Source organism: Centropristis striata, chromosome 4 (genome assembly GCF_030273125.1).
Source record: "Centropristis striata isolate RG_2023a ecotype Rhode Island chromosome 4, C.striata_1.0, whole genome shotgun sequence".
Taxonomy (NCBI): Eukaryota; Metazoa; Chordata; class Actinopteri; order Perciformes; family Serranidae; genus Centropristis; species Centropristis striata.
Window position 1 is genome coordinate 19399504 of NC_081520.1, and position 15042 is coordinate 19414545.

Consider the following 15042-nt stretch of genomic DNA (forward strand, 5'->3'; position numbering starts at 1 on the left):
TGCCCATATGGAAGGCTATTTCATTTTATGGAGATTTATTTTGATACAAATAGAATTTTTACTGCACAGCGGCTGACACGTAATACATCCTTTACCACCGCAGCACCAATATTTAGTTAGGGTGCATCACAATGAATAACTATTATATGTGACATGTAGTTAATTTGCTCTAAAATGTATTTATGTATTGCTTTTTCTTATCAAAATTGCAGGTTTATGCAGCTATTTTTATACGGAGAGCTTCTTTGCAGAGTAAGACAATCATTTTTATTTTAAACTATGTTGCAAAACAGCAACATGAGAGTTGCAGCAGGCGGTACACTGACTAACAGCCACACAGCAGCCTGCCACACAGCACGAGGACCATTACACTGAACAACAGCAAACAACATTAGCTTTCAAGCTTTTTATAAAAAACACAAAGACACATGTCTTACCCTGGAGCCTGGGCTTGCTGAGCAAGTTAGCAAACAAACATAAACCAGGGAAAAGTGCACTGCTAACATCAGACTGCAGGCTGGTAGCTAATTATCTAGTCAGCTGTAACACATTCTACAGCATAGACTCTTCTAAAGAAGTGGACATACTGTATATATATAGACTCCAGGGCTAAAATATAATGGTGCATTTAACCTGCAATATTTATAATGGCCAGCGGGGGGCGACTCCACGAGTTATTAAAAGAACAGTAGATAAGAAAATGATCCTACTTATCACTTGATTTATGACCTCAGTAAATATTTTCCTGTTTAGTTTATATTCTCAATCTTTAGTTTAGTCGTCTTCAATACAGCATGTTGTTCATTTAATAAATTATATTCCACTTTTAGAGTAACATAGATACGGAAGCACAGTATGCTTCAGGGCGTTGATACCTTGTGGTTTACAAGTTGCAACCACTGGTCAGTTAGAACACTGCAAAAAAAGAAAAGTTGGGTGAACTCAAAATTTTCAAGGCAACAAACTTCCATAAAATTTTAAGTTGGACAATTAAAGTAAATATTTTAAGTTTTGTTTTTGAATTTGCTCAACTCTGAATTTTTGAACTTATAATTTTACATTGTAATAACTTTTAATCCTTACTCCTGCAATGTGCTGAATTGGCACGATTGTAACGCCGCTATGAAATGCTCTTGTAGCTGTAACAAGCAGCGCCACTAGCATCAGTTAGCCGCTAGCATCAGTTAGCCGCTAACATCAGTTAGCCGCTAGCATCAGTTAGCCGCTAGCATCAGTTAGCCGCTAGCATCAGTTAGCCGATAGCTTTCGCTAATGACCGAATTTCACCGCTATCCTGCATTTCACAACAAAGAAATAAGAGTTAGCAGAACTATTGTCCCTTGTTGTGAACCCCAACTTAAAGATATAAGTAACAACAACTCACAAACTTGTTTTTGAGCAGACAACTGGCTTCCTTTGTTGTGCTAACTTACATTATTGCCCTAAATGTCAATAATTTATATTTCCAAGTTTTACCAACTTAAATCACTGTTTTAGGCAAAAAATACAAGTTGGCTTTTTGCAGTGAATGTGGTGTGGTTTTTATTGATTTGAATTATATAAGGAAAACCAAAAATCTAAAAAAGGACTTTTTTCATGATTTTTGACTACAAAAATGGCTGAGTAATTGTGATTTCCGACGAGGTATCCAACCTAAACGGCAGAAAAGGCCATTTGTCAATACGACCCATAACAACGCATAAATTCATGGAAAAAATGATTAGATCACCTTGTTTACTTAAATTTATTGCTCATCTTTATGCCTGGTACAATTAAAGGTACATTTGTTTGGACAATATAATGATAACAAAAATAGCTGATAAGAGTTTAATTTGAGAGCTGATATCTAGAGATTAAACATGGTTTTCTTAATTATTAGCAAAATCATTATCATGAAAACCATGTTAAATGTCTAGATATCAGCTCTTAAATTAAACTCTTAGAAGTTATATTTGTTGTTATCATTATATGTGTCCAAACAAATGTACCTTTAGTTGTACCAGACATTAATGAACAAGAAATTGAAGTATACAAGGGTAGTTTAATAATTTTTTCCATGACTGTATGAGTGTTTGTCAAAATGAGCGTTTCGTTTTGAGCAACATACGTTTTGTAAAAAAACACAAGTAATGTAAACAAACAAAAGTTACGTAAAAACCACGAGTAACGTAAAACATTGACAAGAAAAAATACTTTATAAATGCTGCATAAATTAAAGATTTTACAATTAAATAATATGGTATATTGTTGTTAGAGATATGGTGTTTAGTGCATTTAACAGGGAGAAAAAGTATTTTTTACAAAAGATAAATGCAAAAATTACAAGGATGTCTTGTATATATATTACACTATATTTTGTTACAAACATGATGCCAGTGAATTTTACAGGAGTAGTGTATTAAAAGATTGTTTCATTGTTACTGAAACTGAATTAACCCATTTAGCAGGTTTAGCAGTTTTTCACCGTAAAATCTACACATTTTTTACAGTGTAACCTGCTTAGTTCTGCAACTGTTTTCTTAAATTATATTAAAGATAACACCTTTTATTGAAACAACTGGAGTAGTGGGATAATTGCACACGAATAATGCAATTCAAAGTTGCATGCAGCCTGTTTTATATATACATATAGCAGCAATATTGGCTGGAGACTTTCCCATTCACCCAGCGTGCCATTTCATGTAATTACCAAACAAACATCCTCTGTGACAGCACAATCATAACACAAGATGCCGACAAGAAGGCAGAGATATCCTGTGGAGTTAAAATGAGTTTAAAACAGAGATCCATTAGGAGGGCTGTAAAACTGTCCTTCAGTTATGGATTCATTCATATCCAGCCATATAACCCTGGCCCAGCCCCCCTTTGCTGCCCGTTAATGGACTTCTTGACATGCGGTTTAGGCTGCTTAGCCACTCTTTAATCTGCTTCTGCCGCCCCCGGTTTATGGGGTAAGGAAAATCAAATAAACAGATGTTAATCTGACTAAATTAGAGCACCGGCGTCTCTTCCAAGCACTAAGTACCGCATTATCTATCACATGTTTCAGCCTGTTTTCCCTTATGCCTGTCATTTATATATATATTTTTTTATTTTATCAGAAGAAAAGCTCTTGTTTGTGTTGCTTACAGTTACACTGCAGTTTTATTTCTGCTTAACCCTTTGGAGTTTGGGGCTATTTTGTCGGTTTTTGACTCATTTTCATTCTGCCTGTATAAACCACTTGCATTTTTTTGACGTGTTGGTATCACTGTTTTCAGCACAACCTCACCTATATGACCTGATTATTTTTTTAATTTTGACTTACTGGATCAACATTTTGAACACAAAAACCACAAAAAAACCACACATAAAACACATAAAAACACAAAAAATTGAAAAAAAAAAAAAAATAGTTAACACAAAAGAATGCATTAAAAGTGCTGAATGCACACTGCAAAATTTGAAAAATCTCTGAAAAGAAAGTAAAATCATGTTACTACACTTGGTCAAGGTGTTTTTTTTACCTTTGCTGAAAAAGGGTTAACCCTTTATCAGGCGAAGAACTATATTTGGTAACTTCAGGTAATATTTCGAGAAAAAAGCAACTTTTTCTCACAGATTCACCACTTTAAATCTCATAAATTTACGAATTTTTTTCTCATAGATTTGCCACTTTAATCTCGTATTTTTTTTTTTACACATTCTGGCAGTATGTAATATCCTCCAATATTCTCTAAGGTTGAAATTTGGAATTTGCAAGTATTTCAATGAGTGCCCTATTAAGGGTTAAAGTGGTGAATCTGGGAGAAAAAAGTTGCTTTTTTCCCACTTTTTTCTCGTAAATCTGCAACTTTTTCGCGCAGATTTGCCACTTTAAATCTCTTAAATTTGCAACTTTTTTCTCAAAATATTACCTGAAGTTACCAAATATAGTTCTTTGCCTGATAAAGGGTTAATGCATTAAATTGGACATGGAAACTTCTGGAAAAGCCAAAAACTTGAGAGAAAAGCTGCCAGCAGGGCTCCATGCTGCTTCGTTTTTACGTTGTGACGTCATGAAGAAGTCGTTCTCCGGAGCTTTGTGGAATACATATTTATATGATAAACATTATTGCACAGCTTTGCATCATACAACCACTTGACTATGTGTTTGTCTGTATACCTGTACATGATTATTCATTAAAATGTGTTGGCTTTGCTTTGAGTCATACACTGTGTGTCTGTGTGTGTCTGTGTGTTCCTATCTGTGTCCGTGTGACAGTCGGTGGATGTTTGCTGTTATTTTTTCCGGCGTTCAGAGCAAATATCAGTCCGTCCCAGCTGAGAAGGCATTACAGGCTGTTGATTTGTGCGGCTCTCGGGACTCACTACGGTAATCTGCGTCTGTTCTTAGGTGTGTTGTACAGGTGGCTGTTCAGGAGAGGAAAGCTGGGGAATTCGGTTAATTAAGCAGGGTAAACAGCAGATAACTGCAAGGCATCCTGCTGGGACCACAAACGCATCAGACCCCAAACATCATCCAATTACCTGAGCAAGATACCATTCATTCTTTTTCTTTTTTTAATATATTTCTCTTATATTTTGGCATCAATATCATTGGCTGTGAATGTGTTCACAGACTGCTGCTGCTGGGATTAAGGGTGAGCTGAGCTAGTGAGCTGTCATCCCTGACCAGACTCCATTCTTGGAGTGGAGGAGGTAGTAGTTTTGTTAACGATAATGATAATGCATGCCATGCAGATGGCACACATTATTTAGTGCAACAAGAGGAGGGTGCTAATTGGGCCAAAGATGGCTAGCATTTAAAGTAAAAGGAAAGAAGCGTGCATGTGTGTCTTTGCATGTAAGTGTTCTAAGGGTCTGAAATCACCAGACTGAGTAATTAAAAACAGCGTTAGTACAGGCAGCAAAATACGACTAACATTTACACTTTAGACTGACATCTTGATGACATAGTAGATATGATAAATGGTGATGAGGTTTAAATGACAGATGTCACATTTGGGATGGGAGAGAGGAGGGAGGTGGATGGGTCGAAAAATGGCGGACTTTTAAACTGTAAAAAAAAATCCTGTTTTGGCTGATATATTAGGGCCGGTCGATATGGCTCTAAAAGATTATCACAATATTTCAGGCTATTTTTGCGATAACGATATTCTTGACGATATTACAAACTACTGAATAATATATAGAAAATGCAATTTTTTAGTCTGTATAAATATATAAAAAAACGAAAACCAATCATAAATTTAAAATGTGGTGTAAATTGCCAGTCTCAACAGTTGCCAAATACATTTTTTTTTAACTTTTGTCTCTTGAGTATTAGCAAATAATTAAAAATAACCATCTACAGGGCACACTGATCTTGTCATCTGATCTTTGTTTGAATTAAGTATTGTAAAGGAGAATAAGGGTTCTAGTATGTTTTATTTAAGGCATCTTATTTTGACAGTCTGCTGAGGCAACAGCAACGCAACGCAAAATAACTTTATATTATTAATAGTGTAGATTTGAGTTAGTGCAGCACATGAGACTCTGGAGCCGCCTAAGTTTAGTTAAATTAATGGAAACCCTTACGCCACTACGGCAAGAAGTAGGAATGTTGCCAATATCATGATATGCATTTTTTTTACTCATAAATAAAATATACCGATATTATCGTGAACGATACGATATGGCACACCCCTATGATATATACATTTATGGTGTTTTTATAATTGTTACTGAAACTGAATTAACCCATTTATCATTTTAAATGTTTTACTGTCATGGTTTAGCAATTTTTCACCCTAAAATCTACAGACATTTTCCACCATTTTTTTAAAAACAACAGGTTATAGTGACGGTGCAGACAGCAGTAATACAGCGAGTGTGTCGGGGTTAACCACCACAGATTAGTTCAGACTTTGAACCAGATTCATCTTGACGTTTAGAGACGTTTGTTCCTTGCATTAAATGCAAACACAAACATTGTGAGCCCTTCCTTGGTGTCCGCTTTTGAAGTAAATGTTTAAGCTATCCGGCTGCATCCCGTCTCCCCTCCGTTGACCTCCACAGAAAGGCCGACCACTCCGTGTTTCTGCTGGAGGATCAGTCTGAAAACGCTCCAACTTTGGATCACCTGCCAATCTCTTTTCTGGAGTCTGGAGTGTGCCACATGCAGGAGTAATTATACCCTTCATTGGTTAATTATAATCAGGTAATTGATTGAAGCATTTGACTTCTTCCGCTGAATCTGTGAATAGAGCAGCAGACAAATTATTTGTCAGATTATGACAGAAATAAAAACTGTATGTTTTATGTTCACTGACAAATCCATTTGGAAATCATCATTTAAAGACACAGAGAATAAAGACACAATTAAATGATGGATTGATTCTCATGACTTTACCAATCTTAACTCGTCCTTTTTTGGGAGATAGCACGCTTTCCCCCGAGCACTATTGTTATACTGTGGATTTTTTCTTCTTCCTCTTCCTGACACAATGTCGTCCCGCTACTAGTCCGACAACTCGAAGACAAATTATATATCAAAACGTGCGGTTTGATCGGGATCGGTGTGCTATTACTTTTCTCTACAGAATACGAAAAACTGCACAAAATTTTGCATTGAAGTGAATGGGACGGCTGAAAAAAAATGAGCGAAACAGAACAATAATTGGAGATTTTCAAACGTCTACTTCTCCGGCATAATTTCACCTAGAGACTCCATTTAAACTTTAAACAATAGACACAAGTCTTGTGTATCGGTGTATTAATCCACGTTTTGATAGGTCATATCGTTTTTTTATCAATCCCTGTTCAATGACCATGATCTTTTTTGGAGAAATTCTGAGATTATAATGGGTGTGTATTGCACGGAATGTTCGTGTCCCAGTGTGTGACATCATCACCAGAGTGTAGAGGGAGAGAAAAAATTGTAAAAAAATAAGTTTGAAAACTGCGCTCCAGGACGCAAATTCCACTCTACAGAAATAATTTATACATAGAAACGTAGGAAAATTAGTCTTCTCCCTCACAATCCTCTGGTAAAGCTGTCAGAGTTATAGTTTGGGCGTAGGACGCACAGATGATCCACCAACACGAACCTACAGCCTCATTGGCTCCCATATTAAAAACACAGGAAGATTTCAAAAAAAGGGAGATGTAAAAGTTTTTTTCCAACAAAGCTATCTTTTCATTTTTCTTTCAAAAAACATATGTAGACGTTCAGGAAGAACTCAGGACGCTCAAAGTGAAGTCGGATCAATGATAGGTATTATGGTTTTGCCAAAAATGCTTTCTGTTCGAGGGCAGAAATTCCGGTCCGTCCACCTCTGCTGTCACTGTGCCGGAACAGGTGGCAGTTAATTCTGTTGATTGCTTTGATCTGATTGGTCCACCGCAACGCATTTGATGCTTTGATGTGATTGCAGTTACAGATACACGCACGCACGCATGCGCACGTAAGCGTGCACACTCCTCCAGATACACATGTTTCACACACACACACACACACACACACACACACACGCATTTTGAGGTTAAAGGTCATAGGTTGCTGTATAAATAAATACTTGAAAAGGAATGTTTGTTGTAGGTGTGCTCCTTGTATATTATATAGTATTAATTGTTTGAAATCTCTGAAGAATCTCATCATAGTGTACACACACCGGCAGTAGCCCCTGTTGCCCTTTCAGAATTTACCCAGAGGAAATTTTCTAGTTATTATTCTTATTCACTCACACACTGCACAGACAGTTTTAGTCCATAAGTATAACTTTATAACCTGTTGTTCACAGTTCCTTCCAAAACTTCCCACCAACATCCGGATCGGTTATAGCCGATATTTGAATCTTCTTCAAAGAACTGACAGAGTCAAGATATTATTCACTTGCGCACAATAAGCGCAGTTATAGTAAATAAAGATAAATGCAGGTCCATAATGGGCTCTGAGAAAACACTATTTGCTGGCTCTCTAAAAGACAGCAGATTGAATCGTTTTACCAGGCTGGCTTTTCTACTATAAACAATTTTCCAATTTTCATGCTAAATTGCACAGACCAGACCAAGAAACAGAAAATGACACACATAAACAGAACATCCACACAAATTGGTGTTTGCTTTAGATTATAAACCACTGACAATAACATACAAAATAAATTGCTTTTTACACTCTGCAAGCTTTCACAAGGCAGATGTATGTTTCATGTGTCACCAAAGGAGCTCAGCTACATAACTCTACACATACAACATGGCTGATTGGTGCCTTTTAACACAACTTACAATCATCATTTAATTTGACCCTCTGAGACCAGCGCTACTGATCCAAACTGGCATTACTGTCCTAAAGAGGCAGTAGCCGCCAGATTTAAAGCTAAAAGCTAAATTACTTAAAAAAGACACAAAATTACTAAAAAAAGACACAAAATGACCCAAAAATACACAAAATCAAGCAGACCTTGGCAGTAAACCTTCTCAGGTGCTCGGGGGAAACAGCCAACTGTAGGACAGTGGGGGGGGGGGTAAAAGGACCGCACACAGCAAGTCATTTGTGTCTTTTTTGGATGATTTTATGTATTTTGTGTCTTTTTTGGGGGGTGTTTTTTTGGTGTTGTTTTGTATTTTTATGTCTTTTTTTGGTCATTTTACAATTTTTTGTGTCTTTTTTTGTGTCTCTTTTTTGTCTTTTTTGTGTCTTTTTGGTCATTTTGTGTATTTTTACATCTTCTTTTGGTCATAATATGATAAAAGAGATAAAAATAGATAAAGTTAAGAGATAAAATTCAAGCTGCAAGCAGCGACAAACTGGCCCAAGCATACCTGGAGGTTGCCGCCTGGCTCAGACCCGGAGGTTGCCGCCTGCACTGTACACATCATGAACATGTTGGAGGTAAAACACCTTCACACTGATATTGTCTAAAATGTTTTCCAATGTGCTGTATTCTTGTGCAAACAGTTCAATAGAGCTTCCTGTTGGCAGTGAACCTTCCAAGGTGCTCGGGGGAAACAGCCAACTGTAGGACAGTGGGGGGGGGGAGTGTTTGTCTTGTATAAGGACCGCACACAGCAAGTCCCAGCAAGTCATTTGTTCCTTTTGCCACCTAATCAATGCCCCCTGAGCCACAGATAAACCAATGGGCTCTTCCTAAAGGTCATGAAAGCCATTACAGATCTCTGTGTTTACTGAATTATAGAGCAGAGGTTTCCCTTTTACCTTGGAAGAGCTGCAAGTCTCTAAACTCGTAATGGTCACACATGTAAATGGACAGACACACACACATATAGTAAACATGTAAACACACAGCTGAGTGTTTGTGTTGCAGCCTCGCCTCCAAGGAACTATATCAGTGGCAGCATCTATCTTGTTAAAGGTGAAATGGGCAGAGCAGGCAGTGTGCTGTCAGCTCATTTTTCTAAAACCATAAATTCAGTGCATAAAACTCACTGGAGTAAAACTCTCAAAGGGAAAAGTACATTTTCTTTGCAGCCAGCGAGATTATGCTCTGGCAGACAGCGAGATTTAAAGTGTCAATAAATGTTCAAAACAAAGCCTTTCTTTCCCGTCTTTTACTAGCAAGATGGAGAGATTAATCTACATTTAACATTCACGCTAGCAATCGCAAGACAAACAACGAATAAATTTGACAGCAAAACCACATTTAATTTCAAGTAATTTACAGTAAATAACTCGCACGGCTGCAGAAAGTTTCCTCGTGGGATCGGAGAGAAGCCGGAGTTTGTAATGACATGTTGTGCAATAAAATCAAAAACTTGCGAGTTAAACTTTTCTTTTCCAAGGTGACACTAAAGCAATATATAAACAACAGAACATGGGGGGAATTTTAATTCACGATAGATTCCACTGTCATGAGCTAATGTCTCAGTACTGTAATAGATTACTTCCAGTATGATGTCAGCAGCTGAAGTGATTATTATCATTAATCTGTGATCAATCAGCACATTCAGTGTGAGGAGGGGCCAAACCAGTAGACAAGGTAAATTCAGGAGAGCCGTCCCTGTTGGCTGAGTACAGATGACCTCAAGAGGATAATGTTAAAATCAATGTTTGGATAGCAGCTATAGATTGTTTCTGCTCCACAGGGGGAATGGTCAGCCGAGACATGTTATTGCCTTATTGAATCCCAATACATATTTTCTTTCCCTCCTTATTCTCACATCTTGAAACAGTGGTAATTATTTTCTTTTTGCCTTTACATTACAAGCACACTGCAAAAAATAAGGGGGGGGGGGGGCAAAAACCAGATAACAACAGTAAATCTGAGGGAAATGATCTTGTTGCATGGACAGATAATGTCACTTGACAAGTGAATTAAGATTATTCAATCTAGAAATAACCATGTTGAATGCTTTACAAAAAAGAAAAAACTCTTAAAACCAGATAAATTAAAGCTGCCAGCAGCGATGAACTGGCCCGAGCAGAGTGACCTGATGATTATTTGTTTCTTAACAAGATTAAAAAAACATTAGAAGTGTTAGATAATTTATCTGGTTTTAAGAGTTAATTTCTTATTTTAAGCATTCAACATGCTTATTTCTAGATTTAATAATCTTAATTCACTTATCAAGGTAAATTATCTGTCCATGCAGCAAGATAATTTCCCTCAGATTTACTGTTTTATCTTGTTTATAAACACCTTTTTTGCAGTGTATGCACTGGTAATGATTTTCTTTTTGCTTTTACATTGCAAGCCTGATGAAGGTGTGTGAGAGTGTGTGTGTGTGTGTGTGTGTGTGTGTGTGTGTGTGTGTGTGGTGAATATGTTTGTTCCGCCTCAGCAACAATTAGAGAAGAGTAAACGGTGATCATCAAACGCAGCTCTTGCAGCACAATTAGATTGAGAGGTAATGAAAGGCCGGGGTCCGGGACAAGAAGATGGAGTGCTAATGGAGGACCCACAGGGCTTCATCTACCACATGACATTCCTCTCTCTCTCTCTCTCCTTAACTCCCCTTCTCTCTCTCTCTCTCTCTCTCTCTCTCTCTCTCCTCGTTTTGTCTGTCTGCCTCCCGTCCTCTCCAGCAGAGCACAGTGTAATCTCCCACTCCCCTGTGGGTGCGGGGAGTAAATCAGCACAGCTGGATCACAGGCATCAATCTCAGCCAGCCCTCAGGATGGGCCACTTGTGAGCCCACAGGGAGGCATTTCCTCTTCATTCCAAATGAGAGACAAATGTTGCAGGGAGAAGCGGCGCTGCACGGTGGGGGGGGCGAGCGCCGAGGGGGGGTGGGCAGGCAGGCGATGAAGGCGATGAAGGCGATGAAGGTGGTGGTGGTGGTGGAGATTGGCAGGGAGTAAAAGTGATGGAGTGTAGAAAGAGACGAGCCGGTGAAAGAGAAGAAGAGTACATACACTGCAAAAACATGTGCAGTCAGCACTAAAATCTCACTCTTTGTCTTTAAAAACGAATGAAAAGGTGCCAGTGGAGTGAGAAGATTCTCTAAACGTAGTGGATGTTCTTAAAAAATTGCATTGCAATTGCTTTGTCAATGAGTGATTCACCTTTACAGCACGGTAGATTTTAATCTGAGTGAAGTAGAAGTCGTTTCTAGACTCCGTTTACATGATGACGGTCTGAACAGAAGACTCTAAAGTGGCGTCTTGTCTTCACTTTTATTCTGCGTTTGGACGAACGTTTTCAGGAGGAAATCTGCTGCATACGGTGACACGAATTATGACAAAAAGGACACAAATTATGACAAAAAGACTAAAATTATGACAAAAAAGAAACAAATTGTGACATAAAAGACAAATGACAAAAAAGACAAAATTATGAAAAGAATGACAAAAACTATGACAAAAAAGACATACAATTATGACAAAATAGACAAATTATGACACCCTGAAGGCTGGTTTCACATTTTTGCCTTTTTAAGCCCCAAAAACGTTGTCACCGTCTAAACGAAAGGCACTTCACATGAAATATTATGTAGTTTTTACCTGCTAGCGTCCTTGTGTAAACGGGGCCTCAGTAAAATAGAAGTTGTCTCTCTGTCTGTCTGTCCATTCATCCGATCCACCTCCCACTCTGTGAATGTATTGCTGAAGACCCAGGAAGTGCAGTGTTGAGAGTGAGCCCTTTGAGATCTACACGACATATTTATTAGCTGAGTGTTAGGTATTTATTAGGAGAGCATTGAGAGGGGCCCTTATTCAGTGTGACAGAACCAAATGGCATGCTGGGAACAGCTCTCTCTCTCTCTCACTCTCTCTCTCTCTCTCTCTCTACAGTATATATTCAACACCAGATGAAGAAAGATGGACTGGGGAGATCAGAGATGTTAAAACTCAAACAAGACTCAGCAATGCAACTTCCAGAATGGTTGCTTTTGATCACAGAAATAGCCTCGACCCCCCGACTAGTGAGACTTATATACTCACTAGAGACTGTCAAGAGTGAAGTTGTGTGCTTGTTTTTAGAAGTTGTTGTACAAGATAAAGCCAGAAAAAATATCCATTGTCAGGAATTAATGCATTACTCAGAGGACGGTTGCATTTACTGAGTCTATTATTTCATGATTAAGGAAACCTCAGAAGGCCTCATCCAACAAACACCATGGTCACTTAATTAAGAAAAAACATGAAGACAAATAACTACTTCACTTCCAACATTTACGTACATTTATCTACTGTTTAAACCAGGGGTCTCAAACTCGCGGCCCGCTGGCCAATTGCGGCCCGCGTGACAATATTTTCTAACCCTATATGGGTCATTATGAGCGGTAACCCTAACCTTATATGGGTCATTATGAGCGGTAACCCTAACCCCAACCTTATATGGGTCATTGTGAGCGGTAACCCTAACCCCATATGGGTCATTATGAGCGGTAACCCTAACCCTATATGGGTCATTATGAGCGGAAACCCTAACCCTATAAGGGTCATTATGAGCGGTAACCCTAACCCTAACCTTATATGGGTCATTATGAGCGGCAACCCTAACCCTATATGGGTCATTATGAGTGGTAACCCTAACCCTATATGGGTCATTATGAGCGGTAACCCTAACCCTAACCATATATGGGTCATTATGAGCGGTAACCCGAACCCTATATGGGTCATTAAGAGCAGTAACCCTAACCCTATATGGGTCATTATGAGTGGTAACCCTAACCCTATATGGGTCATTATGAGTGGTAACCCTAACCCTATATGGGTCATTATGAGTGGTAACCCTAACCCTATATGGGTCATTATGAGCAGTAACCCTAACCTTATATGGGTCATTATTAGCGGTAACCCTAACCCTATATGGGTCATTATGAGTGGTAACCCTAACTCTAACCCTATATGGGTCATTATGAGCAGTAACCCTAACCTTATATGGGTCATTATGAGCAGTAACCCTAACCCTATATGGGTCATTATGAGCGGCAACCCTAACCCTATATGGGTCATTATGAGCAGTAACCCTAACCTTATATGGGTCATTATGAGCAGTAACCCTAACCCTATATGGGTCATTATGAGTGGTAACCCTAACCCTATATGGGTCATTATGAGCAGTAACCCTAACCTTATATGGGTCATTATTAGCGGTAACACTAACCCTATATGGGTCATTATGAGTGGTAACCCTAACCTTATATGGGTCATTTTGAGTGCTAACCCTAACCCTAACCTTATATGGGTCATTATGAGCGGTAACCCTAACCCTAACCATATATGGGTCATTATGAGCGGTAACCCGAACCCTATATGGGTCATTATGAGCAGTAACCCTAACCCTATATGGGTCATTATGAGTGGTAACCCTAACCCTATATGGGTCATTATGAGTGGTAACCCTAACCCTATATGGGTCATTATGAGTGGTAACCCTAACCCTATATGGGTCATTATGAGCAGTAACCCTAACCTTATATGGGTCATTATTAGCGGTAACCCTAACCCTATATGGGTCATTATGAGTGGTAACCCTAACTCTAACCCTATATGGGTCATTATGAGCAGTAACCCTAACCTTATATGGGTCATTATGAGCAGTAACCCTAACCCTATATGGGTCATTATGAGCGGCAACCCTAACCCCATATGGGTCATTATGAGCGGTAACCCTAACACTAACCCTATATGGGTCATTATGAGTGGTAACCCGAACCCTAACCCTATATGGGTCATTTATGAGCGGTAACCCTAACCTTATATGGGTCATTATGAGCGGTCACCCTAACCCTATATGGGTCATTATGAGCAGTAACCCTAACCCTATATGGGTCATTATGAGTGGTAACCCTAACCCTATATGGGTCATTATGAGTGGTAACCTTAACCCTATATGGGTCATTATGAGTGGTAACCCTAACCCTATATGGGTCATTATGAGCAGTAACCCTAACCTTATATGGGTCATTATTAGCGGTAACCCTAACCCTATATGGGTCATTATGAGTGGTAACCCTAACTCTAACCCTATATGGGTCATTATGAGCGGTAACCCTAACCCTAACCTTATATGGGTCATTATGAGCAGTAACCCTAACCCTATGTGGGTCATTATGAGCGGCAACCCTAACCCTATATGGGTCATTATGAGCGGTAACCCTAAAACTAACCCTATATGGGTCATTATGAGTGGTAACCCTAACCCTAACCCTATATGGGTCATTATGAGTGGTAACCCTAACCCTACCCTTATATGGGCTATTATGAGTGGTAACCCTAACCCTAACCATATATGGGTCATTATGAGCGCTAACCCGAACCCTAACCCTATATGGGTCATTTATGAGCGGTAACCCTAACCCTAACCTTATATGGGTCATTTTGAGTGCCAACCCTAACTCTAACCTTATATGGGTCATTATGAGCGGTAACCCTAACCCTAACCATATATGGGTCATTATGAGCGGTAACCCTAACCCTAACCCTATATGGGTCATTCATGAGCGGTAACCCTAACCCTAACCTTATATGGGTCATTATGAGTGGTAACCCTAACCCTATATGGGTCATTATGAGCAGTAACCCTAACCCTATATGGGTCATTATGAGTGGTAACCCTAACCCTAACCTTATATGGGTCATTATGAGCGCTAACCCTAACCTTATATGGGTCA